This window comes from Rattus norvegicus, chromosome 1 (genome assembly GCF_036323735.1).
Source record: "Rattus norvegicus strain BN/NHsdMcwi chromosome 1, GRCr8, whole genome shotgun sequence".
Taxonomy (NCBI): domain Eukaryota; kingdom Metazoa; phylum Chordata; class Mammalia; order Rodentia; family Muridae; genus Rattus; species Rattus norvegicus.
The window spans coordinates 112,710,231-112,733,849 of NC_086019.1; the positions used below are offsets into that span (position 1 = coordinate 112,710,231).

At 40.6% G+C, this 23,619-nt stretch overlaps 2 long non-coding RNA genes across 4 annotated transcripts in view; one reads left to right on the plus strand and one right to left on the minus strand.

The window, feature by feature from the left end:
- The first annotated feature begins 939 nt into the window (after window positions 1–939).
- Window positions 940–23,619, plus strand: part of LOC134483291 (uncharacterized) — an 81,711-nt gene continuing 59,031 nt past the window's right edge. The window contains exon 1 of one of the 2 annotated variants that reach the window (XR_010060110.1): window positions 940–1,430. This is a non-coding gene — a long non-coding RNA (uncharacterized LOC134483291). Of the gene's footprint in view, window positions 1,431–13,760; window positions 22,173–23,619 lie in introns of those variants that run through there. The other variant, XR_010060108.1, reaches the window with a different exon arrangement.
- LOC102552287 (uncharacterized) lies at window positions 11,991–21,854 on the minus strand. 2 transcript variants are annotated; one of them, XR_005499094.2, is made up of 5 exons: window positions 21,710–21,854; window positions 18,554–18,636; window positions 18,119–18,322; window positions 16,059–16,181; window positions 11,991–15,670 (listed from the first exon to the last, which is right to left on the minus strand). It is a non-coding gene; the product is annotated as an uncharacterized LOC102552287 (long non-coding RNA). The 2 variants fall into 2 exon arrangements; XR_005499092.2 differs by lacking the exon at window positions 11,991–15,670 and having other exon boundaries at window positions 16,029–16,181.

Consider the following 23,619-nt stretch of genomic DNA (forward strand, 5'->3'; position numbering starts at 1 on the left):
GGATATGGTTAATGAATAGGCTTATTTACTCCCTGAGTTGTTGAGAGCAAGTGTGGAGTCAATGTCAAAAGTGAAATTTTATGTTTTTATGATCAAAAAGTCTTTAATTTAGCACCTGGGAGGCAGTAGTAGATGTTTTTCTCTCAATTCCATGTAATCCTGGACTACATAGTGACTTTCAGGACAGACATTGCTTTACCCTGATATCCAGTCTCAATGAAAAACAAGGTAGATGGGAAAGTGGGAAATGACTGAGAACAGAAGTAAACAAGAACCTGGACAAGGTTGTCCCCCAGCACCTGCCAATCCTCACTGATGCCAATCACACCTTTCTTTTAACATGCTTATGGGACACCTAATCTGAGACAAGTCTCAAGAGCTTGCCACAAAAGTTATGTTTACTGTGCAATTAAAATTACATTTTACACAAACTATAAATCTGTTTGAAAATATACATATCTAAATGAGAGATTCTGTGAAATTTGTGGGAAACATCAATGTGTTCTGAGCAGCTTCACTTCTATGCAGAGAGAAGCATTGAAGGGAATGCTCATCTATCAACAGGTCTGTTGCAGTTTCCTCTCCAACCCGAATTGGCCCGTACAAAGAAAACACAACTCAATGAATATGAAAACAATCTAGCGTCTAGATTGGGCAGATCCACCCTACACTGTCCTATTCCTAGCTCCCAAATCCCTCATCCCTTGCACCTTTTATTTGCCAGGTCTCCAGCTTCTCCTTCTCCCACGACGACTCTCTTCTAGCTTCTTTCCTTTTTCCCTCCCCTGACTCCTCTAACTTTTCTCCCAACTCATCCTCTCTCAGTTCCCCAACGTGTGCTTAAACAGTCCCTTTCCCACTTTTTCCAATACTAACAGCTGCAAACTATAACAACTGTTCAATGCTTCCCCCCCCCCCCCCCCCTGCTCAGGTTCTACTGGCTCAACTGTCACCAACTGTCTTCTCACTCTGGGGTCCAATTCACTTTCAAATGCCTTCTAACAATGTCTTCTCTGGCTCAGCTCAGCTTCTACTGGCTCAATGTTGCCTACTTTCACTCTGCTCAATCTCTTTTGTCCACCAACTGCCCTCTCTTCTTTCCTCCTGTGCCAACTGTCTGCTCTAACCCCATTCTCTGAATCTAATCCCCCTCTCAGGAACCTCTCCTGAGTTTTTCTATCTTCCCCTCTCGCTCCCAACTCCTCCCTCTGCCGAAATCTCGCGCTCTTGCCTTTATTTTACAAATTCAGAGAGAACTCCAAGGCAAACCACAACACAGGTCATAGCTTCTTTGTGTCAGTCTGTCACCAACAGTGAATTTGTCCTGTCATTCCTTGTGCAGGACAGTAACTTTGTGTGAGGTGGATGCAAGCCTCAGTGGTGCAGTGATTAAAATTCCAGGGAAATTGCATGCTATACGAAACATTCAGGTAGGTACATTACTCTGTCTAGGCCAGACAGACATTCCTGGTGTATTATGTTTTTTGTGGCCAGATAGGTCAGTCTGGAGTATGGCCATCAGGACATATTGATTGCAGGACTGGACAAACGGAGTGACTGACATGGTGTATAAGAATTAGAGGAAGAGTTCCTCATCTTATTTATATGATATAAATGTGACAACTTCCATAGAGCTGTAGCCATCTCCTCTGGTCTTCCAGGGCTTGAGAGGTGGTCACTATGTTCCAAAGCTCCTTTCACACCTATGATGTACCGCACTTTCAATATACAGTGACTATGAAGTTCAACACTCACGACTTCAATGGTATAAACCTCAAACAGCATCCTCAATGGTTCTTCTGGGAGCCCAGCAGAAACACCCATCGATAGGATATTTTCCAGGAAAAACAGATTTTTCAGGTTTCCATTATAATGGGGGACCAGACTATAGTGAAGCATCTAGATGAGCATATAGATGAGAATCTAGTGGAACATCATATCATGCTGTTTGTATTAGAAAGTGAATGTTGGTGGTAGACTCATCTCAGAAGTATGTCAATCCGAAAGCAAAGACAGTTCACTTGAGTCAGAAAATTTTCTTATTTCGTCAAAAAGCCAGGGCAACACTGTTGAATAGATGCAAAAATATAGCCGGATTTCTGGGATCTTTGAAACATTTCTCTTCTGCATTTGGTTAGTGGATGCTGACATTAAAACCTATCCCTCCTATCACTGCCTGTGGCAAGTAAGGGAGACCAATATTGGATGTACTGGTCTTTTCACACATACTGGTTCATGGTCAAAAAATTATTTTCATATCATATTATTAAATATGTTATATGACAAAATCAATTTCTAATTTCCATGAACTCCTAATATATTATTCTATCTTTAAATAAGTTTTATGTAGACAATATATCATTATTTTCTTCTGGGTACCATATATGAACACAGTGAACCTTCCAAACACCAGTGAACATATGTGACACAGGTGTAACATGCATGTTATTGAAGCAACATGCATAACACACATTGAACATGCACAGATATATACACCATTATACATACATTCATATATCATACTCACATATATATAAACACATGCAGAGACATATATGTAGGCATACACACACACACACACACACATACACAGAGAGACACATTCCCACTGATGAAAGTCTGTGGAATTTGATTCATCTCAAATCTGTGACAGTCACCATGTTGTTCTGAATGGTGACATGGCTACAGTCCTGCAATTGGAGAAAAGGAAATGTTAAGTTATGAAAAACTCCCATTTTGAAAACACTAATATTTTTATATTATTCTAAAGGAAAGTCTTATGTGAACTAGGTTAGACCATACATCCTAGATAGCACAGGAGGATCTTGAGCTTATTCTGCTGACAATTACTTCCCAGTGTTCTGTTATAGGCAATGGGCACTATTGCAGACTCCAGATATGCTTGGAATTGAAAGCAGTGCTTGAAACAGGAGCACTCTCCCTACTGAGCCATGTCCCCAGGTTCTAATGTAAGAAGCTCATTGTAGTGCAATAGTTCTAAGCCTAGAGTTGAGATTGGAGTGTTGGTGGCAGCTACAGAACCCAGTGAACCTGTCCAGTTCTTGTCTTGATCAAAGTCAGTGTCTCACCATGTTTCTTGACACATATTTTCCAGTGTCACATGTGAAATATTGCGTTATGAGAAGGACCAGTAAGTTCAGTGTAGTATTGGTGCCATGATGTAAATCAGATGTTAAAAGTGACCTAATAGGCTTTGAGGAGATGCTCAAATATGAAATACAAAGACATAAGGGTTATTCAGTCTGACACAGTTTAACGGCATAGTGTCAGATGGCCTCACTCATGATTTGCCTGCTGTATATGTCCAACTGCTGGCATTGCACATATATTTTGCATTGGGCAGAATCAGAAAGGGTCTTTCCAACTGAAATCTTCGGGATTAGGGTTCTAGGCACTTTTTATATTTATTAACTTGAGTATTTCTTATTTACATTTTGATTATTATTCCCCTTCCCGGTTTCCAGGCCAACATCCCCCTAAACCCTCCATCTCCCCTTCTATATGTGCTTCCCCTCCCCATCCACCCTCCCCACAAAAAATCACATTCACTGGGGCTTCAGTCTTGGCAGGACCAAGGGCTTCCCCTTCCACTGGTGCTCTTACTGGAATATTCATTGCTACCTATGAGGTTGGAGCCGAGGTCAGTCCATGTATAGTCTTTGGGTAGTGGCTTAGTCCCTGGAATCTCTGGTTGGTTGGCATTGTTGTTGATATGAGGTCTTGAGCACATTCAAGCTCTTGCAGACCTTTCTCTGTTTCCTTCAATGGGGGTCCCAATCTTCATTCAGTGGATTGATGCTGGCATTCGCCTATGTATTTGCTGTATTCTGGCTGTGTCTCTCAGGAGAGATCTACATCCAGTTCCTATCAGACTGCACTTCTTTGCTTCATCCATCTTATCTAATTGGGTGGCTGTATATGTATGGGCCACATGTGGGGCAGGCTCTGAATGGGTGGTCTTTCTGCCTCTGTTCTAAACATTGCCTCCCTATTACCTGCCAAAGGTATTCTTGTTCCCCTTTTCAAGAAGGAGTGAAGGATTCACATTTTGGTCATCCTTCTTGGGTTTCATGTGTTCTGTGCATCTAGGGTAATTCAAGCATTTGGGCAAATAGCCACTTATCAATGAGTGCATATCATGTGTGTTTTTCTGTGATTGCGTTACCTCACTCCGGATGATATTTTCCAGTTCCATCCATTTGCCTATGAATTTCATAAAGGCATTGTTTTTGATAGCTGAGTAATATTCCATTGTGTAGATGTACTACATTTTCTGTATGCATTCCTCTGTTGAAGGGCATCTGGGTTCTTTCCAGATTCTGGCTATTATAAATAAGGCTGCTATGAGCATAGTGGAGCATGCGTCTTTGTTATATGTTGGGGCATCTTTTGGGTATATGCCCAAGAAAGGTATAGCTGGGTCCTCAGGTAGTTCAATGTCCAATTGTCTGAGGAACCTCCAGACTGATTTCCAGAATAGTTGTACCAGTCTGCAGTCCCACCGGCAATGGAGGAGTGTTCCTCATTCTCCACATCCTCCCCAGCATTTGCGGTCACCTGAGTTTTTGATCTTAGCCATTCTCACTGGTGTGAGTTGAAAACTCAGGGTTCTTTTGATTTGCATTTCCCTTATGACTAAAGATGTTGAACATTTCTTTAGATGTTTCTCAGCCATTTGGCATTCCTCAGCTGTGAATTTTTTGTTTAGCTCTGAACCCCACTTTTAAATAGGGTTATTTGTCTCACTGCGGTCTAACTTCTTGAGTTCTTTATATATTTTGGATATAAGCCCACTATCTGTTGTAGGACTGGTAAAGATCTTTTCCCAATCTGTTGGTTGCCTTTTCGTCCTAATAACCGTGTCCTTTGCCTTACAGAAGCTTTGCAGTTTTATGAAATCCCATTTGTCAATTATTGATCTTAGAGCATAGGCCATTGGTCTTTTGTTCAGCAAATATTCTCCAGTGCATATGTGTTCGAGATGCTTCACCACCTTTTCTTCTATTAGTTTGAGAGTATCTGGTTTGATGTGGAGGTCCTTAATCCACTTGGACTTAAGCTTTGTATAGGGTGATAAACATAGTTCGATCTGCATTCTTTTACATGTTGACCTCCAGTTGAACTAGCACCATTTGCTGAAAATGCTATCTTTTTTCCATTGGATGGTTTTGGATCCTTTGTCAAAAAACAAGTGACCATAGGTGTTTGGGTTCATTTCTGGGTCTTCAACTCTATTCCACTGGTCTATCTGCCTGTCTCTGTACCAATAACATGCAGTTTTTAATCACTATTGCTCTGTAATACTGCTTGAGTTCAGGGATAGTGATTCCCCCAGAAGACCTTTTATTGTTGAGGATAGTTTTAACTATCCTGGGTTTTTTGTTACTCCAGATGAATTTGCAAATTGTTCTAACTCTCTGAAGAATTGGATTGGTATTTTGATGGGGATTGCATTGAATCTGTAGATCGCTTTTGATAAAATGGCCATTTTTACTGTGTTGATCCTGGCAATCCAGGAGCATGGGAGATATTTCCATCTTCTGAGGTCTTCTTTAATTTCTTTCTTCAGAGGCTTGAAGTTCTTATCATACAGATCTTTTACTTGCTTGGTTAAATTAAAACCCAGGTATTTTATATTATTTGGGTCTATTATGAAGGGTGTTGTTTCCCTAATTTTTTTCTCGGCTTGATTCTCTTTTGTGTAGAGGAAGGCTATTGATTTATTTGAGATAATTGTATACCCAGCCACTTTGCTGATAGTGTTTATCAGGTTTAATAATTCTTTGGTGGAACTTTTGGGACCACTTAAATATACTACTTTATTATCTGCAAATAGTGATATTTTGACTTCTTCTTTTCCAATCTGCATACTGTTGATCTCCTTTCGTTGTCTGACTTCTCTGGCTAGAATTTCAAGGACTATATTGAATAAGTAGGGAGAGTGGGCAGCCTTGTCTAGTCCCAGATTTTAGTGGGATTGCTTCAAGTTTCTCTCCATTTACTTTAATGTTAGCTACTGGTTTGCTGTATATGGCTTTTACAATGTTTATGTATGGGCCTTGAATTTCTATTCTTTCAAAGTCTTTTATCATGAAGGGGTGTTGAATTTTGTCAAATGCTTTCCAACATCTAATGAAATGATCATGTGGTTTTGTTCTTTCAGTTTGTTTATATAATGGATTACATTGCTGGTTTTCCGTATATTAAAGCATCCCTGCATGCCTCGGAAGAAGCTTACTTGATCACTGTGAATGATTATTTTGATGTGCTCTTGGATTCTGTTTGCCAGAATTTTATTGAGTATTTTTGCGTCGATATTCATAAGGGAAATTGGTCTGAAGTTCTCTTCCTTTGTTGGGTCTTGGTGTGGTTTTGGAAAAAGAGTAATTGTGGCTTCATAGAAGGAATTCGGTAGTGCTCCATCTGTTTCAATAGTTTAGTGGAATAGTTGGGATAGTATTGGTATCAGGTCTTCTATGAAGGTCTGATAGAATTCTGCACTAAACCCGTCTGGACCTGAGCTCTTTTTGGTTGGGAGACCTTTAATGATTGCTTCTATTTTATTAGGAGTTATGGGGTTATTTAACTGGTTTATCTGTTCCTGATTTAACTTAGGTACCTGGTATCTCTCTAGGAAATTGTCCATTTCCTGCAGATTTTCAAGTTTTGTTGAATATAGGCTTTTGTAGTAGGATCGGATAATTTTTTGAATTTCCTCTGATTCTGTAGTTATGTCTCCCTTTTCATTTCTGATTTTGTTAATTTGGACGCACTCTCTGTGTCCTCTCGTTAGTCTGGCTAAGGGTTTATCTATCTTGTTGATTTTCTCAAAGAACTAACTTTTGGTTCTGTTGATTCTTTCTATGGTCCTTTTTGTTTCTACTTGGTTGATTTCAGCTCTGAGTTTGATTATTTCCTGCCTTCTACTCCTCCTGGGTGTATTTGCTTCTTTTTGTTCTAGAGCTTTTAGGTGTGCTGTCAAGCTGCTGACATATGCTCTTTCCTGTTTCTTTCTGCAGGCACTCAGCGCTATGAGTTTTCCTCTTAGCACAGCTTTCATTGTGTCCCATAAGTTTGGGTATGTTGTACCTTCATTTTCATTAAATTCTCAAAAGTTTTTAATTTCTTTCTTTATTTCTTCCTTGACCAGGTTATCATTGAGTAGAGCATTGTTCAACTACCATGTGTATGTGGGTGTTCTTCCCTTATTGTTATTGAAGACCGGCTTTAGCTCATGGTTGTCTGATAAGAAGCATGGAATTATTTCTCTCTTTCTGTATCAGTTAAGGCCTGTTTTATGACCAATTATATTTTCAGTTTTGTAGAAAGTACCATGATGTAGTGAGAAGAAGGTATATCCTTTTTTTTTTTTTTTTTAGGATTGAATGTTCTATAAATAACTGTTAAGTCCATTTGGTTCATGACTTCTCTTAGTCTGTCTATGTCTCTGTTTAATTTCTGTTTCCATGATATGTCCCTTGATGAGTGTGGGGTGTTGAAATCTCCTACTATTATTGTGTGAAATGCAATGTATGCTTGGAGCTTTAGTAAGGTTTCTTTTCTGTATGTAGGTGCCCTTGTATTTTGGAACATAGATATTTAGGATTCAGAGTTCATCTTGGTGGATTTTTCCTTTGATGAATTTGAAGTGTCCTTCCTTATGTTTTTTGATGACTTTTAGTGGAAAATTGATTTTATTCGATATTAGAATGGCTACTCCAGCTTGCTTCTTCAGACTGTTTGCTTGGACAGTTGTTTTCTATTTTACGTAGTGTCTGACTTTGTCTCTGAGGTTTGTTTCCTGTAGGCAGCAGAATGCTGGGTCCTCATTGCATATCCAGTTTGTTAATCTTTGTCTTTTTATTGGGAACTGAGTCCATTGATATTGAGAGATATTAAGGAATAGTGATTATTGCTTCCTGTTATATTCATATTTGGATGTGAGGTTACATGTGTGCTTTTCTTCCCTTTGTTTTGTTGCCAAGACGATTAGTTTCTTGCTTTTTCTAGGGTGTAGCTTGCATCCTTATGTTGGGCTTTATCATTTATTATCCTTTGTAGCGCTGAATTTGTAGAAAGATATTGTATAAATTTGGTTTTGTCATGGAATATCTTGGTTTCTCCATCTATGTTAATTTTTATGAGAGTTTTGCAGGATACAGTAACCTGGGCTGTCATTTGTGTTCTCTTAGGGTCTGTATGACATCTGTCAAGGATCTTCTGGCTTTCATAGTCTCTGGTGAAAAGTCTGGTGTGATTCTATTAGGTGTGCCTTTATATGTTACTTGACCTTTTTCCCTTAATGCTTTTAATTTTCTTTATTTTGTGCATGTGGTGTTTTGACTATGAAGTGATGGGAGGCGTTTCTTTTCTAGTTCAATTTATTTGGAGTTCTGTACGCTTTTTGTATGTTTATGGGCATCTCTTCTTTTAGGTTAGGGAAGTTTTCTTCTATGATTTTGTTGAAGATATTTACTTGTCCGTTGAGCTGGGAGTCTTCCTCTCTTCTATACCTATGAGCCTTAGGTCTGATATTCTCATTGAGTCCTGGATTTCCTGTATGTTTTGGACCCGTAGCTTTTTCCGTTTTACATTTTCTTTGACCATTGTGTCAATGATTTCTATGGAATCTTCTGCTCCTGAGATTCTCTCTTCTATCTCTTGTATTCTGTTTGTGATGCTTGTATCTATGGATCCTTGTCTCTTCCTTTGGTTTTCTATATCCAGGGTTGTTTCCATGTGTCCTTTCTTTATTGCTTCTATTTCCAGTTTAAATTCCTTCACCTGTTTGATTGTGTTTTCCTGGAATTCTTTCAGGGATTTTTGCGATTCCTCTCTGTAGGCTTCTACTTGTTTATTTATGTTTTCCTGCTTTTCTCTCAGGGAGTTCTTCATGTCTTTCTTGAAGTCCTCCAGCATCATGATCAAATGTGATGTTAAATGTAGATCATGCTTTTCTGGTGTGTTGGATATTCGGGTATTGGCAGAATTGGGCTCCGATGATGCCATGTAGTCTTGGTTTCTGCTGCTTGGGTTCCTGCGCTTGCCTCTTGCCATCAGGTTTTCTCTGGTGTTACCTTGTTCTGCTCTTTTTGACAGTGGCTAGTCCGTCCTATATGCCTGTGTGTCAGGAGTGCTATAGACCTGTTTTCCTGTTTTCTTTCATCCAATTATGTGAATAGAGTGTTCTGCTTTCGGGCGTGTAGTCTTTCCTGTCTTCTGGTCTTCAGCTGTTTCTGTAGGACTGTGTCCTGAGTCCACCAAGCAGGTCGCTTGGAGCAGAAAAGTTGGTCTTACCTGTGGTCCTGCAGCTCAAGTTGTTCGTTGAGGGCTGCTTTTGAGCTCTAGGTGAGGGCAGTAACCAGGAGGGTCTGGGCTGCCTTTTTTCGGGAGCCCCCGTGCACTGGAGTCCCAGATGGTGTTAGGTGTTTTCCTCTGGAGTCAGAAATATTGGTTGAGTGTGGTCTCTTCTGTCTTTCCAGGCATATCTGCTCCTGTGAAGGTTTAACTTTCCCTCTCACGGGATTTCGGTGCAGAGAACTGTTGTCCGATTCCCTTCAGGTTCAGGCAGTGTCTGGACAGCCTAGGCATTTGTTTAAAATCTCAACATCCTAGTACGTAAACATTATGATGTCCTAAGGTGAAGCTATGCATTTTGGGATGAATCTGTTAGAAACTTCTTCCTCACATTCAAGTGAAAACAATTACCTGCTTTTGATCTATGAGAATACACAATGTGGGTCTGGAGAGATGGTGCACTGTGTAACAATATCCATTGCTTTTCCTGTGACTCAGGCACTGCACAATGGCCTGACTCCAGATCTAGTGCATCTGACAAACTCTTCTCACCACAGCAGTCACTGAGTCCACATTCAGAAATCCACAGAAATACCAGGTTAAAGTGAAAGTGGTATGTTTTCAAAAAACTGCACAATGAAGGTATAGAAGTAAAAATAAGGAAAACACATGTTTTGCAAAAGAAAGCTTAAATTTCATTGTATTATGATCAAGTGTACAATGAAAATATGTAAACTACACACATTTGTTATGACACACATAATGCAATTGTGTACATATACATAGCACATACCCCCATAGTGAGAGAGAGAGAAAGAGAGAGAGAGAGAGAGAGAGAGAGAGAGAGAGAGAGAGAGAGAGGAGAGAGAGAGAGAACCTCTTGGAATTATTAGTCTGACCTGGTTCTGTTCCTTTCACTGTGTTGCTGCATTTCTGAATATAAATTCAGTAAAAGAGTTCTGGCTGATGGGCAGTAAAGTAATAGAATCTTGCTGATCAGTGGCTGATCTGACACACTGAGATCTGTCCATTCTAAGTGTGTTGTCACAGAACACAACATGGGAGAAGAAAACAGGTCCCTAGGCAAGTGACAACCATACTTTTCTAGGCAAAATTGCAGAATGAAATTTTAATACTTTATCTATCTTACATAGCTTTTTCCTTTGCACTCATATTGCTGATTGAAACCTAGTAACTGACAAAAGAAGAAAAGCAGTAACATTGAATGAGCTAATCGATTCCACACCTTGTTACTTTTCTCTCATGTTATTGGGGATGGAATTCAGGGCCTCAATCATGCTGCTCTCACACTCTGACCCTGAGGTACAACCAAGTCCCACTTCCCTTATCTTCTCCAGAGAGTATTAGCATACCCAAATATCAGGTTAAAGGGACAGGAAGGATTAGCACCCTCAGAGCCAGTGAATGGCCAGATTTCAAATATGAGGAAACTTATATCCACTGTCCCCTGCTTCCTAGATATTTGGTTACATATCTACCCATTGCACTTGAAGCACTGTTAGCCTGGAAGAGGGGCACATGTAAGATATGAACTCTAAAGAAATCAGGGAACAGATGGTGAGAGCAAGAAGGGGTTTGATCTCAGAGGAAGAAATTGAGAAATTTAGAGCAGGCTCCTGGCAAGTTCTTTTTTCATTCTCTAAGTTGTGTATGCACATAAATGCTTCCTCTATGAGACATTAAACAATAGTGTTCATGTATATACACTTACAAGTAAACTGTTATTTAAACATCTAGCATTTGAAAAACTAAAGTGAAGTCAAAGAGAAAGCAAAGAAAACAAAAAACAAGAACAAACCATGTCCAAACCATTTCACATTTCCTGCATGTCTACACTCTGTTAACTCATTCCCAAAAAGCAGAATCTGTACTTCAAATTGCCATAGAATCTAGGGCCTAGATGCAAGCCTTAGTATGACACTCATGGCCGATTCCACAATGCCACATACATGTCATCAAGTGACCTTTCGTTTCAAGGCACACTATTGAGGTTAGCTCTGTTTGGCCGCAAATGTCTCCACCCAGCAGTCTCAACCTCCTTAATGCTAGGGTTCCAGGAGGAATCCAGCTCTTTATGACTTTCTTCACCTCTGCAGTCTCTGCCCTCCATGGCTTAAAACTCATGAACCCAATATCCTCAGAACTCCTGTAGGAGATTTGGATGCTCTTCCTGCTGGAGCCTGTCCCTGAGTTCCATCCTGCATGCCTTCTTCCAGGGTCCCGGATGTGTAGCTTCTGTGACCCTCATTGTCAGTTCTACTGCAGCCTTCTTGGTTCTTCATCCCCACTCTGTTCCCTGCTCCCCATGTTAGACCTCCTCATCTGCCAGGGAATTCTTTCTTTTGCAGCCAGCTCTCCCCATTTGCCTGGGTTCTTGAGCCACCATCACAAATAAGTATCCCAGTTCCCTCTCCTGGCTTCCCACAACATCTTCCCAATGTTAATGTCTAACATCTCAAAGATGCCTTAAATTCCTCACTCTAAGACTGAACCCTACTTTCAAACTCAGTCCTCTTCTGGAAACATGACTCGTGTTTATGAGAGCATCACTGTCACTTCCATGAGTCCAACTGAAAGCCTGCCCTGTTACAGACTCTTCAACTGCTATGCCCATCCCCTAGATCTCTGAAGTACCCCAAATCCCACCCTCCCCAACACATAGCTATTAACCCCTCATCATTATTCCATGGTATCAGCTTTTAAACCTTTCCTGAACTTCCCAAGTAGCCTTGCAACTCCTTCATTCTAACTTCTAGATCACATCACTTTTTACTCAGAATAACCCAAAGAGTTTGCCCTCTATTCAATATTGCCACTATTTTTCTGCCCACATCAGACAATGCATAGCATGATTCTCAAGAGTTATTTCAGCATATATTAGGCATTCTTTTATAAAGAAACCCCAAATCTGAGCCAACAGAAATGCTCACTGATACAGGAATACAGTGTATCTCTCTTCAACACTGTCCCCCAACCCATGAACATTTTGTGTCTCTCTTCCCAAGTCATACTAAATCACATTAAGTGTTATAGTTTTTCCTCTGCTACCCATATTCACCTATATTTCCATCCTGAAGAATATTTGCCTAATGTAACTTGGTGCAATTTTCTTTGTGATCTCCTTTTTGTGTCCCAAGACACAAAACACCAAATTTCCATTGGACATAATATATTATTGAGTTAGGCACAGCAGTAAGAATTTATACAATCAGGTCGAAGATCATGAAGTCAGGAGAGTGCCTTCACAAGTTCTGTCTAGAAGTATAAGTGATCTCACAAAACTTACAAATAAACCACCTGGTTTGGGCTTATACTTGTCACACTACAAATAGTGTTGCAGGTTTTGTGAGCTCCAGTCTTTAAAAATGAGAGAATCTGGGGCTTGAGAGATGACTCAGTGATTAAGAGCACAGACTGCTCTTCCAGAGATCCTGAGTCCAATTCCTAGCAACCACATGGTGGCTCAACCATCTGTAATGAGATCTGACACACTCTTCTGGTGTGTCTGAAGAAAGCTATATAATAAATAAATAAAAATAAGAGAGACATTTGAAGGAAGGCCTAGGCCAGTTGCTGTGTTCCCTTGATAATCAACAGAAGTGTGCTGGGCAGGTGCAACCACTTGAATACCTTGCATGTAGAAGCTTTCAGGTATGCAGAAACAAAGTACTTCTTCATAAATAAAAAAACACACTCATCAGATAGGACACCCTTGATTATTTAAGTTTCATTTCTACAACTTTTAGGCGTATGGTCTGTATATGTTATTCTCATACATCTTGGCAAGCAGACTCACATGGAATTGGAACTTTGAAGAATTACTTCAAGTAAGATGTAAAATAAAAAGAGCTGTAAAGTACTAGGAAATTCTCTTTTGACTCAAACTGGACACTATTGGCTATGTTCAGAGATGATCAGGAATGGATTGACTCTGTTAAGAGCAAGATTTATGTAAGATGGTTCTAAGAGACAGACAAGAGAAACCATCGGACATTGAGGTCTACTTGCTTACATAGATCCACCCTAATGTAAGCAGGCCCAGTTCTTCTTGGATGAAAAAGAGCTCCTCATTTTCAGTAAAACAGTAATGTGTGTCTCCTTCCTGACAATGTTGGTCACCTGATACTCTTGTCCAACCTGCCGAGAGATAACATCACAATACTTGGAGGTCTTAGACCCTCTCAAAACACTCATGAAGCCCCAGCCCACACCAGGGTATGAATCTCAGTGCTTTTTCTCCCTTTGGTGTTTTAAGACCTTGGGTGCTCTTGTCTTTTGTTGAGGTACAGTATAAAGGAACAGATGTTGAGTAGAACCTGACACCTTCTGAACCTATGCACTTCCCTGCATCAACCTGCAAGTCTTCTTAGGAGTCTGGAGGTTATAAGATAATTTATATTCCAAGGCTTACCAGAGTAGGTAAGGACCCAAAAGCAGACCAGGACCCAAAAGCAATTGAGTCCTTCTTTTCTTTTTACAACTTACAAGTCTTTTTCTTGCCTTATGTCTTGCTGTCTGCCTCTCTGATTTTCGGTCTGCCTTCTTCTCTTTAAGACAATATAGCACTCTGACTGTGAGTCTGATTTTTAACTTGTAGGAAGGCTCAATATGTCAGTGACTGGAATTACTGGCACTAGCCCCAACTGGAATGAAAATTTCTAACTATATCATTGACCAAAATTGTTGAATTAAAAAATTCTGAGAAGCAACCACATACAAAGTCATCAAATTTAAGGTGCCTGGCTTTGTCACTCATAGCTCCTAATCTAGTATCATATATATGGATAGACACCCTAGATATGTTCCCTGAGAATCATAGAAAGGCAAGGGGGAGGAAAGTGCCTCAGATAAGAAATGTTTATATATTTTCCAGGCATCTACATAACACCCCACATGTTTAGATTCCTTTCTTAGTTTTCTTCCTTGCTGAGGTGAGGAATTTCTCACATGAATCCTGAGGGAGGACCAGCTGATGCAGGCCTCTCCTATTCTTAACTGAAGTCCAAAAGAGAGAAAAATCTGAGGTAACAAGGTCTGTTATCCCTGAGACAGAACTCAGCCTGGTAACCTGGGAGAGAAATGCAAAGCCTTTGAGATGCTCTCCTTCAGCCCCTTCCAATAATTAGTAGGTATTTTTTTCTCCAAGCTTTGGATCCTGGTGTCTGGAAGATGTGGCCATGGATTTTTATTGTCAGCTAGAGTAGATCAAGCAATATCTCATGATGTAACTATGAGCTGATTGTAAAATTTCTCTGTGTGTACACAGACTCATTGGACAAAGTACTCTCCTAACTCAGGTGAGTCCTGTAAGCTAAACAGCCAGAGAAATGGAAAACTTTTGCTGTGTCTCCCCTGGTACAGACATGTCTTCTTTGTTCTTAGTTCCTATCTCTAGATTTTTGCCTCTGGACTCAAGGTCTGGACTTGTGTTGTCCTGTGTACTTCTGAGTGTTGCCTTAAACTTAACCTGACACACATGTCTTACAAGGTTTGTGACTTCCAGACATAGATTGAGCCAAACACCTAATATCCCGTAGCATCCACCTTGAAGAAAGTGTGGGACATTTTACCAGGAGCTGTGAGGTTGTGAGAAACCCCATCAAGTATTAACGTGTTGCAGACAGGACAAATATATACACAGAGTCCAGACCACCACAGTCTGTCTGTAGTCATGTTATGTTGTATGGATGAGGAAGTCCCTTTGTGGCCTTAGAACTTCAGGGCAAGCTCAGAAATTTCTTTACAATCGAATTACAGACACATCCAGAAATATTGATTTCTGCACAAGACAACAGCAAGGCAGTTAAAAAAAAAGACACCATTCATCACAGGAGGTTCTTATCATAGGAGAGTAAATGGATTCATGGAAACAGAAGTCTGAGGACATGGCAGATGATCCAGTGTTCTCTGTTGGGATCAGTGCTCCAGACTTCAGACAACTCTACCTTGCCTTACTTTTGAGCTTCAGTGTTACTCCTGTGTGGTTGACCCAGATGCAGTGGAAGCACGTCTATACCAGGTTGTCCAAGTCAGAAACCTGTGGTGACTCACCCAGCCTTCCCTCGATGAATGTTTTTGCAGCCTCCTTGGCAGATGCTGATTTTCATGGGGTTACTTCATCACATGATTCCTTTTGTAAAGACTCTACTGGTGGGCTGAAGGTTCTTTTTGGTAATGTTGCTCCATGGCCCACCTCCTTACCTTTGTTTCTTTCACCATAGAGTTGTGCAAAAGGAAAGGAAGCCCATTTAGAAAATCCTGCCATACACAGGATTTCTCTTATGTCTTCCCAGAAGGCTTTCTTCTGGTCTATTTTCTCTTCTTTATTCTTCTGCAGGAAGGCAAAAGGATTTGGGTCAATACTTCAATTCTTGGAAGAAAAGTCTTGTTAGTATAGATATGAATCAAGTATAGTTCTGTTCAGGTCTGACAGCTTAGCCTAGGTTCTGTACCTCTAGTTTGGTGGAAACCCACTATTTCCTGCTTTTTCAGTTCCTGTACGTCTATCAGTCTTCAGTAATGTTTGGTCTCAGTTTTCTTATTACCGTACTCGATTGTGTGTGTGTGTGTGTGTGTGTGTGTGTGTGTGTGTGTGTGTGTGTGTGTACACGTGTGCATGCGCACAGGAGCACAAAATGCATGTGGAGCTCTTTCCTAGAATCACACAATCCACTGAAACAGCACAAAACTACTAGGAAAAGACAATGTACTTGACACACAATTCTGTTTCCTTGCTCCTCCTCACTGATTTTTTCTTCCAGGTAGTTTGTGTATTCTTCTTTGTACTCCCTTAGAATCTTCTCCTTCAGCTCCTCTGCCCTCTCAAACCTGTTTTTTATAGTCTGCAATACAATACCAAAATGGAGAATCAGGACAGTTCTAATATCAGAAAAGAGACAAAGAAAACAAGTAAGGAGAGGCAACAATATCTCATTTGTGACTTGAACTCCATTCCCTGCCAGCCCCTTCTCTTTACTGAACTCCTAAGGCAGCATTTCCTTCCCTTTGAACTAGTGTCAGCATCTGTGGCTTTTCTATGTGCAGCCTTGCACTCCTCTGGAGATATTTGGTTAGCCACATAGAGAATGAAGTCCCACCTTGATGATGTTTGCTCTTCTAGCACTGGCAGCATAGTTTTTATATTTCCTTTCCTTGGGAAGTTTCAACACATAGAGTCTAAAGGAATAGAGTAGAGTGACTAGGCTACACAGATAAATTGAAATATACAACTGTGAACTTGAGGAAATTTGGCTTGAGTATGCATGGTTTCAGAAGTTCCTGGAGTTTAAAAACTCACATCCTGAAATCCAACATCCATTCCCATCCCTGTGCCTGGAGAGAGAAGTACCTTAGTCTTCCACTAACCTGGCACATTCAGCAAACATTACTTGTCAACGAGCACAGCTAGTCTGACACAGTGCATGTTCGCCATCTCAGCACTCAGAAGGGACCAGGTAGACCCACTGAGCCTTGAGGTAAAAGGTTGTACTCCTGAACTTCAAACTAGGAAATAAAGACAGCAGTCTCTATATTCCATTCCCATTCACGATTTGAATCTTTGCACACAGCTCCTCTGTATATTGCTTAGCAGACTTGCACCACCTCACCTCACAGATCATTAGGTAATGATAGGAGACACTGAGGTTACTTAGTGCTGTGGGCATTTAATCAAATGCTGCACCTTGAGATTCTGCTAAACTGCTTTATCCCTCAGATCTGTCCACAATTCAAAAAAAAAGATCAACTCTGTAAGAAATTCTACTTGAGAGGAAGATATGACCAGAAACTCAGTATGGAAAGCTGATGTCAGGGATGACATATGAGTCCCTGGGAAGAGATATTTGCTTTTGGAACAGGGAAGAAATGAGGGGAGATTACTATGGTCTTAAGAGAATGCCTGCACTTTACTGAAAACCACCAATGGACAACGAAAAGTACCTCAGTTCTAGGAGTTGAACAATATAAATAATGCAAACTGCGCTACCTGAGCTCATCTGTAAATCAGAGCTTTGTCCTCTGTGAAAGAGGAAGGTGAAGCTATGCACACAGTCTTCTGGAGATCAATGAAGTCATGATCAGAAAAATTCCTCCCTTGCAACCCAATCTCTGAGTACCTTAGAGTCACGGGTAACTTCATATGTACTCTTTGACCAAACTCAGGGCCATTCATGCTTTGTGTGACATTTTCTGTTATTCTGTTATTCAAAGGCAAAGCACCCCTTGTCACTAAGGCTTTTTAGGTTATTTCTTGGTGACAGCTCTGTAATTTATTTTTCTTCTGCCTACCCAATATGATGAACAGTCTGTAGAAGGCAAGCTCTGCTTAACCACACTGACTCCAGGTGGTCCACCATCCTCTGGTGACTGTGTAGCTACAGGAAGGCCTACCTCTCCCCCATACACCTCAAGAGTCTTGGCCACCCATCAGAGACAACTATGTATCTGCTTGAGAGGAGATTTGGAAGTCTAAATACTCACTAGTTCAGCGACACCCTGTTTTTCTTCCAACCTTTCTTCCCCTGTGAGCTGTACTATGTGTGCACAAGGCTTAAGAACTAAGTATACTACTAATGAAATTATTTATTTATGATATCAGCACTTTTGTTCCCCATATCTTTCGACTGCAAGGAAAAACATATGTGTGCACTGCCAGACATCTGAGTACAAGTTGACGTCCACAGATTCCATGGGCGTCAGCAAGGAAAGAAATCTATATAGAAAAGCAGGATGAGATAGTGAGGAGTCTCAGGAAAGGAGATAGAAACTGCAGGTTTCTCACGTTAGAAATTTATGATTTGGCACAAAGGCTGCTTTTTCTTCTCCACATTTATCCTGTTTCGCTGCCATTTTGATGAGATCTTTCTCAAACTCATGTATGTGGCCAAGGAAAAATTGTTGTTGATTTCAATGTTCTGCCCAAGAGCACTTAAAATTTGGAACGGCTCGTTTGGAGGGAGAGTGACATCATCATGTCATGGATGTTCTAAGACATAAAAGACAGGAAAATGTCAAAACCCTCTTTCTGCCATGCTGTAATTCAAACTCTCGAGCCCAAACACACACACACACACACACACACACACACACACACACACACACACACACACACACACATAGATATTAGTCTAAACACAGAAAAAGACACTGAGATTTTCAATTTCCTTCACATAATTTCATGCATATTATCTTTATTCGTAACTGTATTGAGACTTACTACATTTGCTGTTTCAGCAGAAAATGATCTTTTATTTCCTAGACTCTGTTGTTGTGAGTGCCTAGGTATCAAAAGCTTCTCTCCTGTCATAAGAGATAAAATGTACAAGTTGTAAGGAGAGGAGATCCTTTGCCTCTCTGGAAATGATTGTAAATTTATGTTAGTGCATGCATTGCTAAAGAAATGCCCACTGTGCCATCTTGAATCTCCACTGAAAATTCCTAGGGGAAAAAAAACAATGGTTTAAACCTATTTTTCATGAAAATTTTGAGTCTGTCAATGCGCAATGCAGGTTGTGTCTACCATCCTGCTTCATTCACTGAACTTCAGGATTAGAGCCTGGATCCCCATGGCCACCAAGTGCTCAAATAGCACATCTGAACAAGGAATACGGGTTCTGACACTACTTTTAGAAAGTCTGCCTGGGGGACCACAGCATGAACACAGTTGTCCCTGGGTCCTAGGCATGTCACTCAGTCCCATTGCTCTGTTCTGAAGGTTCCATTTTAACCATAAACTCCAGACCCATGAGGGTTATACTCTCATTCCTGAGTAGGACACAGCTGCCTGTCCAGACAGGTCAGCCAGGACAACCTTGTTCATGGAGGGTTGGCAAATTTGACAGCAGCTTTTCTTCACTTCCCAATACTGCCTTTGAAAAGTGCTAACATTCAGATGCTAACGTGGAAACTTGGTGGAAGATGGTTGCCACAGTTAGGAATCTTGCCTCTGTGGGCTTCTGTGTACACCCCAGCTCTATGTCTGCTTCTCCGGACAACCTCTCATGGACCAAATGGGTGCTTTCTCTATACTGTGCTCTCCTAAACACTCAACCTTCAATTGAGCCCAGACCCCATTTGGTTGGGCTCTCCCTGTTAGTTATCTCACTATGGAATGTGAACATCCAGTCAGTGAAAGTGGAAATGCTATGTCAAGAATCATAAGTTCAGATATATCAGGGCCAAAACTGATGCTAGGGCACTAGATTCTAGTTCAGTACTTTTCATCATGCTTCCACCCTGTCTGGCTTTCTCAAAATATATGGGAAAATTCAAGGAAAGAATGTTTAAATGACTTTCCTCATCAGACTTTGTGAAGTGTGTAATATTAGAACAGTTTTAAGAATCAGATAGTTAAGGACACTGTCAGATTTCATGAACAAAACCCCACATGTTTTGGACTAGTTTTCTCCTCATTATAAGGACTCCACGATGACTCATGTGTGGACTGGCCAGAAGGTATAACAATATCATAAATCTATACTGGTAATCCTAGTTCAAGAATTTCTGTGTAGTGGCAACTCACATAAATTAGAGATGTATAACTCAGTTTTACTGAATTCCTCTTACTGAATTCCTGTCATTGCTTTATAGCTTTGTAATTCCTTACGCTTAGGAAGATTGTATTGTGTCTTGTGAAGTAGATGACTCTGAGGCTCAGAAATCAGCTTTATCTTGATGTCCAATCCCAGAGAGACTAGGTCACCATGATTTTTCCCGTTCATGTCCTCTCTGAAGGTCAGAGGAGAAGAAAACACCCAGCACAGTCTCAGTCTTTTAGAACATGTCAACATGTGCTCAGAAGGAATTCTATTTTTTTTTCTGTAATTATTTTGACTTCATGGCCAGAGCTAACCTGTAATTCATAATTCATCGTAGAGTTGAGGTGAACCATCACTAGTCTTTCTGCCTCAGCCACTTGGGTGCTGGAGTTGCACCATTGACCCCAGACACTGCACTAAGAATTGGTACCACAGTATATTCATCGAATGCTCATTTTCCTAATTGTCAAGCATCACCAGCATTTAAGGACTCAGAAGACGAAATTTAAAAACTAAAGGTGTTTTCCTGATAAGCTGCTCTTGCTATTCACTCCCTGTCTCAGTCTCTGATTCCTTCCTGGTCTATTGGTCATTTGACCTATATGTTCACTAAATCCTTCTCTGTTTGCTAAGTACTGAGCAATTTCTATCCAGTGTGTTTTTTTAAATTTATTTTTATATCATTATTTCTCTGACTTCAGTATTCTTTGCTGAGCTCTCAGTTTTACTTGGTTAAAGCTTCTGTGTTCTATGTTCACCTTTTATCCATTTTCCTCTATTCTCTCCTTTCCTTCCCCTGTGCCATGTTTTTTAATTTTCTTGAAGTTTCCAGGTACGTGTGGTCTAATCTTTTGCTAAATAACCCCTAACTTACCTTCTCGAGAACATTAGGTATCTAACTGCCCTTTGGTCCCCCCTACTATTTTAGTGGTCTTTAGGCAGAAGTTTTCTAAAACCAGGAATGCTAATTTTTAAATTTTATTCGTTTCATTTTATTTCTCGAGTAATTGCCTTATACACCCAGATTGGCTCTTCTGAAGTTACTGTCCAACAGAGACTGTGGTGTTCTCCTTGGATTTCATACCTTGGCTTTCCAAGGACTGACATTACATGTGAATGCCACCATATCCTAGTTAATTACATTAGGAGTTAGTTTGTGCTGTCAGTCAGGGATGTGTGGTTATCTGTAAAACATTTACCAAAACTAGGTGGCAACTTCCTCCATCAATAAGGTATCCATCTTTAACACAGTGTATAGAACCAGGGAGAGCACAGTTGTTCCTGTACCTTTGTCGGTAACAAACTATCCTTCTGTCAGGGGAAGAAGACTTTCTTTATCCAACATTTTCAGAGAGCACAAATGTGCAACCAAGGAAGAGAAAGGTACATCTATTTGTTGGCAAAGTCTAGTCAATCACAGCTGCTGATTGAACAGTGGCAGATGGCTTGTTGAATCTCCTCATCTCAACATTACTCTTAAATAGCCCCACCTCTGAAGTACTATTGCGGAAAACTCTGTGGAGGCTGTCAGCAGAAGAGAAGCATCTTGGCCCTCAGTATTCATGTGTCTATACCCAGTTCTCTCTATATATCTGTTGAGACAGTCCCCAAACTATCTAGTTTCCTCCTCTATAATCTGCTCCAAAAGACTCAATTCCCTAGATCGCAAGTAAATGTGCAGTCCGAAGTTACAACCCTTGGAAATTTCAGAGCAAAGATCATAGTTAGGGCACTATCTTGTCCTTCAGTACTTTCCCCTTAATCCCTCCTTATTTTGATATTTTCCAATTTGTGAGACTGTCCAATTAAATCAGCATGTTAGTTTGTTTTCCTACCTGACATTGTGGAGGCAGGAATACAGGTAGAGGTATAGGTTCTGGATAAAGGGATAAGGAAACGGGTTATTGGGTTTCGCAAGAAAAACAAATCACGTGTGCGATGAAGCAGATCAACTGAACACTGGACCAGAATTGTTTACTCAGCTCCATGGTAACCTCAAGATTCTATCAGGTGCTGATTGGCTAAGAGGGAAAATGATGTTATAAGGCAGATGAAAGCCAATATTAATCTTAGAAACCATGTTTTAAAAGAGACAGAGTAGACAACAATCTAGAAAGGAAGGCTAGAACAGCCCTGTCTGGCTGCAATGTGGGCGGTTGAAAGCATACAACCCAGAAATGATGACGACTATTTCCAAGACTCTTAGTTCAGAAAGAGTGCCACGCGTTTCCTACACGTGGCCATTCATAAAGTCATGTATGACTGAAATGTGATTACACATCCCAAAAGATAATACTGGTATGTGTTATATTCCTGGACAAGTCCTCAGCAGGTGTCTTAGTTACTAATTATTGCTGTGTAGAACTATCATGACCAAGGCAATTCTTTGAACAGGAAGCGTTTAATTAGGGCTTTATTATGGTTTGACACAGTGAACTTATGATGTCATGTCAGAGCTTTTCATAGTGAAGAAAATGAGGCAGGGAGAGAGAGAGAGAGAGAGAGAGAGAGAGAGAGAGAGAGAGAGAGAGAGAGAGAGAGAGAGAGAGAGGAGGGAACTTTGGGGTCAGAGAAGGGAGGAGGATAGAGAAGGGGTTTTACTTTGGGACAGGGATAGCTAGAAGAGAGGACATAAGAAACAAGTGGACCCCGGTTTAAATGATGAATCCACCAGGTTTCACCACTGAATGATTTGTGTTTATATGGCTAAGGAAATTCAGATTTTAGCTGTTGCACCCAGGCATTGTGTTGCCTGTTGATTTTAAAGTAAGATTGTGTGGTGTTTTACTTCATGCTTCTACTTGACTGTGTTCCACAAAAAAGTATGGTGGCAGGCACTCCAGCCAGCCAAGGAATTTAGATGTGTGGGGCTGGAGTGGACTGGACCAGCTATAGAAACTTTGCAAGTATGGTAGATTTCAGAGAATGTGCTGAGATGAGAATAAGCCAGGTTCACTGGTACCTTGAAGTGATAGTGTGGGTGCTTGGAAACATAGAGGTGGTGAGACCTCTGGGGGAACAGGGAGTATCCAGAGTTAGCATGGGATGGTACATTTTTTAAAAATATCTCCTGCTACAGCTACTACTCAAAGATTGCAATGTAATATCTGCTGGTTTCTTTGATCACTAATATGAAGAACCCATTATTCCCGAGGAAAGATGGCCTCCATTTTGTTCCCCTCACAGGCTCTTCATGGCTCCACTTGCTCATGGCCCATCTGAGGCCTGAGTGTTAGGTCTGGGAGATGCCTTCAAACTCGGCCTCACTAACTCTCATCCTGTTATGCGTCTCTCTGGATATCAATATTTGTGTTTGGATATGTTTACAGCTGGTATTTTAGTTTATCGAGGTCTTTACCCTTTTTCTTAGAGAAGGACTGACTTTGCAGACAGCCATGACAGGTTACTTCACTGTTAAGTGCACAAACAAGATTGGCTCTTGAGGTTACTCATAATTGGATGGAGCTCACGGGTATGAATCCCACATGGCGAAATCCTCAGGATCTAGTCCTCTCATTTCTCTACTTCTCTGCAGAATGTACCTCTTAAACTAAGCATGTGGTGCTCTTATCTCAAGAAAATTGACCCCTGTTCCTGATAATTTAATAGACACTCCAATGATGCATGCCTCTCCTTTATGCATGTAGGAAAGTCTGATGAAAGTACTTTCAGAATTTTCCTGAGAGATACCAAAGACCATGATTTTACTACTTTTATTCAAAGCTATGGAATTATGTAAATTCAT